The sequence below is a fragment of the Malus sylvestris genome, chromosome 15 (assembly GCF_916048215.2).
Source record: "Malus sylvestris chromosome 15, drMalSylv7.2, whole genome shotgun sequence".
Lineage (NCBI taxonomy): Eukaryota > Viridiplantae > Streptophyta > Magnoliopsida > Rosales > Rosaceae > Malus > Malus sylvestris.
In genome coordinates, this window is record NC_062274.1 from 10,667,581 (window position 1) to 10,676,402 (window position 8,822).

Below are 8,822 nucleotides of genomic sequence, written 5' to 3' on the forward strand. Positions count from 1 at the left end.
AATCAGGTCGGTTAAACTTTTAAAATTTTGCTTCCTCTTCTTTCTAATTTTGGAATAGAATCGGCTTCTCTGCCATTCCACTTTTCATAGATTCTCATCCCCTTCTATTTTGTAGGATCACGGTTAAACCACATCAATATTTTATATTATTTTTTTATAGAGATAATAAGACAAAAAATAATAATAATATAAAATATTGACGTGATTTAACCGTGACCGTACAAATAGAAGATGATGAGAATGTATGAGAAATGAAATGGCAGAAAAGTCAGGTCCTTTTGGAATATCAAAGAAAGTCATTGGTGACGAAACCAACTGTTGGGGAGTCCATGTCTGACTCGACTAACAAACAAGTTGCTTTTGAACAGTAATTGAAAGACGGAAGGGCAGTGGTCCCTTGAAGAACTTATCTGCTATGATTTTCCATCATTTTGACATTTCGTATCACTAATTCAATGCTAGTGGTGATTATTATCCGTCGTTTTGGCAACTCTTGGAGAAATTTTTTAACGGTACAAAATGTCACAATAACAACATTGTAGGCTGTGACACGTAAGTTGTTTTCGAGAAGATGAATGGTCCTTATCCTGCCAAACCGAGGAGGCCCCAAAGCCTATTCATACATACAGCTCTTTTAAATTTTCAACAGCTGTATCGCATTCATCCATAAGGCTAGCAACCAACGCGAGTTTGGCCCCTCGGGGAGGATAAGGCTCTGAAAGGAAAGTTATGGGTGCATGGATCATGGATGAATGGATAATGTACCTGCTTTTTAGGTTTTTGTTCCCGCAAGTCTTTTAATACCGGGACAACCCCTGCCTGGTTTTTCAGTTCAGCACTGGATTGAGTGTATTTTTTAATTTTTACATCTAAATTAACCTTTGAATCATATGGTTTGTTACAACAAAATGGTGAAGGGGTAGCCTTCTGTCACATCTACAATCGGATAACTTATATGACATGAGCATACTATCACGTAATCTCACGTGCTAATAAAACAAGAATGTGTAAGAAAAAACTTACACATATTTTTAGAAAACTTCCAGCATAATCCTTGGCAAAGATAACTTTTAGACTAAAACCATGAGTAAGATTAAAATATAATTTTAGTCCCTTGATACATTAATAACCTCATTTATTAATTACACTTGCATTTTTTAAGTATTTCTCTTTTTCTTCCTAATTTTGATGTATTAATTTTATTTCATTATAATTATAATTTTCGTTTCATTTATCGTAATATATTTTGTTGTAAACATTTAGATAAACTAATTTTTGTTATACAATATATTTTTATGTACATTTTCTTCTTCATTAGGTACATTAAATTCATTATAATAAATTTTGGTGCATACATTTAGGTACACACATTTCGGTATACATTTCGATACAAACATTTAGGTACATTAATTCAAAGTAATGCATTTCGGTACATACATTTCGGTACACACATTTAGGTACATTAATTTAATATAATACATTTCGGTGCATATATTTCAGTACATACATTTCGGTACTAACATTTAAATATATTAGTTCAATATAATACATTTAGGTACATTAATTGAGTATTTCAAGTTTGAAGAATGTTAAATAAAATTAATAAATAAATAAAAATATTTTTTTGGTCAAAAAATACATTAAAATTGTATATTAATAAATTTAAATATTTAATGAGAGACATTAAATAAAATGCACATTAATTATTTTGAATTAAGGACACATTAAGGGACTATAATCAATATGTAATCTAACACCAGATTTATTTTAAATTTCAATCTTCTTGAAGAATTAAAGTTAAAAAAAAACCCCTATATTTTATTGGCACAAAAACTCATGTCATATAAGTTTTTTTCTTCAAAAGAGCCACAAAAACACGGAAGCTAGAATACATAGTACTTTATTTGATCTACTGAGTTGGTAACATGTGGTCCAACATCCTAGTGGATAGAGTGTTGGCTTCCATCCTCATGTCCAGGGTTTGAAACTTCTTTCTCCTCTAGATAATTGTAAAGTTTCGTATCCATGCCTCTCCTTTAATAATAATAATTAAAAAAAAAAAAAACTAATGAAAAGGGCTTGAAAACTTTGAGTTTTAATGATAAGGACAAAATAAAGAGTAAAGTGAATAGTATCATGATTGACTTTTTAGTGTAAAAATATGGTTTTTCGTTAAAGTGAACAGTATTAGGTGCTTTTCGTTAAAGTTCCCAAAAAAAGAAATTGAGTTGGTAAGTATATTGTATGGATGAGAGCCTTTTGTATTAGTGAGGGATGTTACCTAAGTCCGATTTATCTTGTCGGACAAATACTTATATGATCATATTGTGCATCTGAACCTCGTAATGAGACAATGAAGTAAATAGTCAACTTGATAAATAGTTTAAATCCATAGTTTCACAATGTTTATTCAATTGTCTGATAGAAGAACATTTCATTTCAATTCCTACCAAATGACTTCTTTTTTTTTGTCAAGGTGCAACTTTTATTACAAACCAAAACTAAACAAACATACAACAAAGGGCCCAAAACAAACACATGGACAAGCAAAAAGTGGGCCAAAACAAAACACAATACAACAGGGCCAACCAACTGTTGTAGCCCAAAAACACAAACAGATTTACAGACGCTAGAAGCATCCACTGCAACCGTCTCCGCCGCAACAACCTTGATCCGTCCAAGACCTCATCCCCTATCGAGTATCTCCTCTTCAGACGCAGCCTCCTACCCCGATCTGCTACACGAGCATAGCCACAACGAACGGATAGCCAGTGTTAGGTTGATATAATAGGTATATTTTGTATCTCTTTTACCTATTAATTTAGTCATGGTTTGATATAAAACAGTTGGATTTGATGTATTTTGTGTGAATTTTATAGAAGTTATTTTTTCGGAGAAAACTAGATTTTTTTAGAAGAATTACAAGGAAAGCACGAAAGAATAACGAAGTGGACTGATGCTATGTGAGAGTGGTGCTGGAATTTGGGCTTTATCAAATTAAGTCCAATTTGGGCTTCATAAAAACTGGCGTTGGACTATTCCAAGGAGGGGAAGGTTTTTAATCCCCTTATCAAGAAGGTTGCAGCAGAAAATAAAATAGGAGGGGGATTTTAAAGGAAAGACAAAAGGCACATTAAAAGGGGGGAAGAATCCTGCAGCCGCAAGAGGGGAGAAGGTGGCAGTTTTGGGGTTTATCGCATACGGTTCCAGAATTGGGGTTTTGGGTTTCTTTATGTCATCGAATTCATCCATGTTTGTCATTAGTTTAATCATGAACTAAGTCCTTTTGCTAGGATTAGGGTGTACTCTTATCATGAACATCTAATTCTTATTATTTCATATTGATCTCGGTTGTTTTCCATGTTGAGTAAATGTTATTGTGCTTTATCGTTATCAAATAACTGGCCATTATTTGTGTGAAGAACTAAATTGGGACTGACAGGTTGAGTTTAGTAGATTGCTTCTCATAACGATTACCATGAATTACATAATTGAGTAGACATACTGGTTATGATTTGTGTAGTATTGTGAAATTATCCATTTAGCGTAAAGGGCTTCGATTATCTACTTTTGTGGCTAGACATAGCATGGGTAGATAGTTAGAAACACAGTTAGTATATTCTGAAAGGAAATATTGACGAATCAAGGGATAATTGCTAGCAACATGGGAATAATTTGAGTTTAATATGAATAACGGGATTAGATGGGATTGAGAATGAGGAACCTGATGTCCTAGTGCTTTAATATATTAATTTTTCATAATTCATTCACTTTTACTTCGTGTTTGTTCAATTGATACTTTCAATTTCGTTTGGGTTTTTGCATATTTGAATTTGTCATCGTTATCCATCTTTTATTTAAGTTTAGTTTGAAGTCAATCTCAATAGTAAATTTAGGTTAATCCGATCCTTGTTTGAACGACACTCTACTTATCACTATATTACTTGGACGATATTGTACACTTGCAATTATCAACAACAACCGTCTCCGCCGCAACAACCTTGATCCGTCCAAGACCTCATCCCCTATCGAGTATCTCCTCTTCAGACGCAGCATCCTACCCCGATCTGCTACACGAGCATAGCCACAACGAACGGATAGCCAGCAACAACACAACGGAAACCAGTTATCGGGATGAAGTCTGTGGAAACCCACGAACAACTCTGCCGAAAAAGGCAAATAAGCTGGAGAAGGCGGTGGTGTTGGAAACACCCGAGCCGGTGAAAACGCCAGAGCTCAAAACATGATCTCCACCATATTCATGGCTGAAAACCGAAAGAAAGAATAACATAGAAGAGGGATACCAACTGGGCAAGAGGGATAAACTGAATCAAGGTTAAAAGCAAGGGAATAAAGCAGTAGAAGCAAAAACCAAAGAAGAGAAATAAAAGAGGAAAGAAATGGGTACCAACCCCAGCCGCAACTAGAGTCGGCACCACCGGATTTTCTTGATTTTTGAAGACTTACACCTGAAGGTGAGAAAGACTCTCAGTAGGATAGAAAACTCTCACTCGGAGAGAACCCTCAATCATTCTACCAAATGACTGATGACATATTACAATCATAATGAAAATAATATGATTTTTGACTTTTTGACTTCTTCATTTGATCCAATTCCGCTTACTTCTAACTACCCTCTGATTCATGACTTCATCCATTACTTCATTGCCCCCTGAAACTCATTTTTTTTTCACGATGCCTCTGAGACTGTACTAGGGCTAGAAAAATACCTGAAAAAATCCGAACCGAATTTTACCGATCTCGAAATACAAGAAACTGAAAAATAAAAAATCGAACAATACCGAAAGTTTCAATATGGTATTCGGTTTCCTTTGACCATTGTTCTGTAACACTGAAGCGGAAATGTTTAAATATAATTTTATATTTAAATCAATTAATAGTAGTCGTTGAATTTGATTGAGATTGGATCTCAACCGTTCGTTTCAACTTGACACTATCTTTTCTCGACCTCACCTCTACAACTTCTTTGTAAAAAATAACGACTACTACACGAGCCCACAAACGACCACTAACCACCACACCTTAGTCCCAATTGCATCACCAAAATTGTCCACAGTTCCACATTTCACCACCACACTCAATCGTCAATCCCACCAAAATCTTCCACCTCAAATGGTCATTCTCACCTTCGACTTCCACCTCCAACAACCATTCTCGCCGTACAAGGTTAGAAGTAAGAACTTTCACCATATCGTTTATTTGGCAGAATGGACAAAGAAAAGGGCTTAGTGACTAGTGAGAGAGGTAATGTGAAATCTCGTTTCTGGATTTCACTGTTATAATCTACGTATTTGTATTATTGAGATTTTATATTATTTTTCGAGAATTTATATTCATTTATTTGAATTTAGATTTCAATTAAACTAGTTACGAAGAGTGAAGTTTGAAAAATTATTATTTACTCGTTGACCTTTCGAGGTCACAAGTAACGTTTTCGAATAGATCTTGAAACCACGAACACATAGACAAAAACTGTTTGCAAGTTCGGATTATAACGGTATAGTTACGAACGTTTGAAGTTGTGATACTATAGATTTTAGGAATTATTTATCTCCCACTTTGTGGGTAAGAGGCCCAGATCGATATGGGGTTAAGTGGATCATCAAAATTGAAAAAAAAAGGGAGGTGAAACAAGGAATCAAGAGGAAAAAAGGAAAAAGAAAGGGAGGGGTCTGATTCTAACCCGTTTTGGGAGGGATTGGACCCGTTAACCTACTAACTTGACCCGCTTGTATCTCCTCCGTTCGAGCTCTGTTTTGGGCGATCTTGGTGTCTATTGAAAGCTCTTGACAAGCCCTACAACTCTGTAGTATTAGATTTCCCATTTTATTTACCATATTTGCAGTTCGAAACCACAAAACCCACGACTTTTCTGGCGGTTTTATCACTTTTTCGGTGATTCCGGCAACCATTTCCTTTGAGTGAGGTATGAAACTTCATCTACTCTTCATAATCTTCAAGTTGGTATGCTTGGTTCATGCTTTCATATTCATTTTAGCGTTAGGTGTTTAGAACCCTAGAAATCTGGTTTTTTACGGTGAATTTGGATAGTTTCCAGTTAGAATTTATCGTCGGCCTAGTTGTGAAAAGTGTTTCCCTTGTTGAGCTCTAGCTACCAGGTAAATTTGAGCTCAATTAGTTAAAGTTGAAAATTCGGATTTTCAAAACCCTCCACCTTGGCTACCACCGCATGTGGCGGTGCATGGGACCATCCACAAGTATTGTCTAAGTACCAAATACCTTCTAGTGATCTTGTGAACCTATGTCTAGCTCCGTTTCCCAAAATTCAATTGTTTGGTGTGGTGATCAAATTGGACCGCCACTTGCTTGTGTGATTGATGACAATCCGACCGTTGGATCATAATGAAATTTTAGTATGTTATTCTAGAAGCATAATGTGAACTTTGGGAAGTTATGGATTAGAAATCCATGTGCGGATCTTCAGGATCGAATTACTTAGAGTTGTGGACGCTATCGTTGACCGAGAGTTGACTTGTGGTCAACATGTCTTAAAACGTTCTAAATCATAAAATTAGTACTACATGACTAATTGAAATCTAGTGGGCCTATATTGGTTAGATAGTGACTTTGTTTGTACCATACTTAGGGCCTTCGTATTTAGATCTCGTATAAATACTCAGGGGACTCAAATGTAATTATGTAATAAATGAAGGGGCAAATATGTAATAAGTGAGGAGCCCTTATTCTATAAAATGACTCCTCAGTCTCTTCATTGAGGAGCGCCAATTCTTAGGCCTGAGATCCCCAAAGCCTCTCATATTCAGAGAAAAACGTCATTCACATTACAGAGGTTCTCTCCCTCACAATCCTCTCAAAGAAATACAATATCAGTGTGGAAGTAGCCCAAACATTGGGGTGAACCATGATACATCTTGTGTTCTTTACTTTCTTGCAGATTCACGGTCGGATTTACGTTGTTCCAAGACCTCCGGTTTTGTGCATCAACATTTGGCGCCGTCTGTGGGAATCGACACGAAAATGTATGTCGATTCTCTTTCATTTTTCCACCTCCACCTTGAATATGCAAAATCTGTAAAAACCCCATCTAGCCTCCTCATTCAACCTCATTTCTTCTTTACGCTTCAACTCATCTTCTTCCAATTATTCCTCTTCCTCACCTTTTACTGAGAAGACTTATGTCCAGAGGTACCAGCGAAACTGCTGGCTTTACTAGAACCAGCCATTAGAATTTCACCAACCCTTACCCATTTAATGGTGAAAATGGCTACTGGGTTGCTCTCACTTTTGCTTGTATTTACATTGCTGCTCATTAATCCCGCTTCTGCAGCTTTACCTTTGGATGAACTCTTGGCCAATGGCAATTTTGAAGAACCGCCAAAACCAATAGACCTCAAGAAAACAGTTATCATAGGCAAAAAATTCACTGCCCAAATGGGAAATCGATGGCCTGTGGAATACATCTTCGTGGGGCCGCAACCCGGCAGAATGTACTTTGATGTAGCTCATGGTGTCCATGCTGTGAGGCTTGGCAATGATGCCTCAATCTCCCATACCATTAAGGTCAAGCTAGGGTCTCTTTATGCCCTAACATTTGGGGCATCAAGGACTTGTGCCCAAGAGGAGGTTTTGAGGGTGTCAGTTCCCCCCCAAGCAGGGGACCTTCCTCTGCAAACCTTGTACAGCAGCAATGACGTCAACACTTACGCTTGGGGATTCAGAGCAACTTCTGAAACTGTTAAAGTGACCTTTCACAATCTTGGGATTCAAGAAGATCCTGCTTGTGGTCCACTCTTGGATGCAGTTGCTATCAATGAGCTTTTCCCCGTGTACCCCTCTAGAGATAATTTGGTCAGAAACCCTAGCTTTGAAGAGGCTCCCCACAGGTTATTCAACTCTTCCCATGGTGTACTTCTCACTCCAAAACAACTAGATGCGACATCCCCACTCCCTGGCTGAATTATCGAGTCCCTCAAGGCCATAAAGTTCATCGATGCAAAACACTTCAATGTTCCATTCGTAAAGGGCGCAATTGAGCTTGTTGCGGGGAGAGAAAGTGACATAGCCCAGGTTCTTAGGACCGTTCTCAACAAGCTCTACAGCCTTTCATTCACTGTCGGTGATGCAAGAAACGGCTACCATGGATCAATGATGGTTGAAGCATTTGCTGGCAAGGAAACATTTAAAGTTCCTTTCACCTCCAAAGGAAAATGCAGGTTCAAGACAGCCAGTTTCAGGTTCAAAGCGGTTTCAATCATGCCCAAAATCACATTCTTCAGCTCTTTCTACCGCACAAATGACTATGGAGCTCTTTGTGGCCCAATCTGACAGCAGATTGGTTTTGGAGATTTACAAGAGGTTGGCAGTTTCTCGCCAACTAGCTGCCTATTGAATCTTGATAAGTTGAAGCCCAAGCAACTTCTTCGTATTTAGTCTGACATCAGATTGGTTTTAGAGATTTACAAAAGGTTGGCATACTCGATCAGCCTCCAGTTCATTATCACCAACTCCTATTTCGAGTCCGCTCTCTTTGCAACCAAATCAAACTGTCAGTGGTGAGATCGGACTGCGATGAAAAATGCCCAACAGGAGACACACAAGTCGACCGAGAAAAAGAGAAAAGCAAAAGTAAAAAAGGAAAAACATTTATGGGTTGTCTTCCATTTGGGGGATCTAGCTGAAAGAAGATTTCCCATCCATTGTTCTCACTTTTTTTTCGGATTCCCTTTTACTCATTCCTCTCGGCACAGAGACAGACTGTAAAGATTAATTGGGTGCACATGCATGACAGCGCACAGACAGAAAGCAAAAGCAGAAAGCAA

General features: G+C 37.4%; 1 pseudogene; it reads left to right on the forward strand.

The window, feature by feature from the left end:
- Window positions 1-7,254: 7,254 nt before the first annotated feature.
- On the forward strand, window positions 7,255-8,328 carry LOC126605799 (uncharacterized; annotated as a pseudogene).
- The last annotated feature ends 494 nt before the right edge of the window (window positions 8,329-8,822 follow it).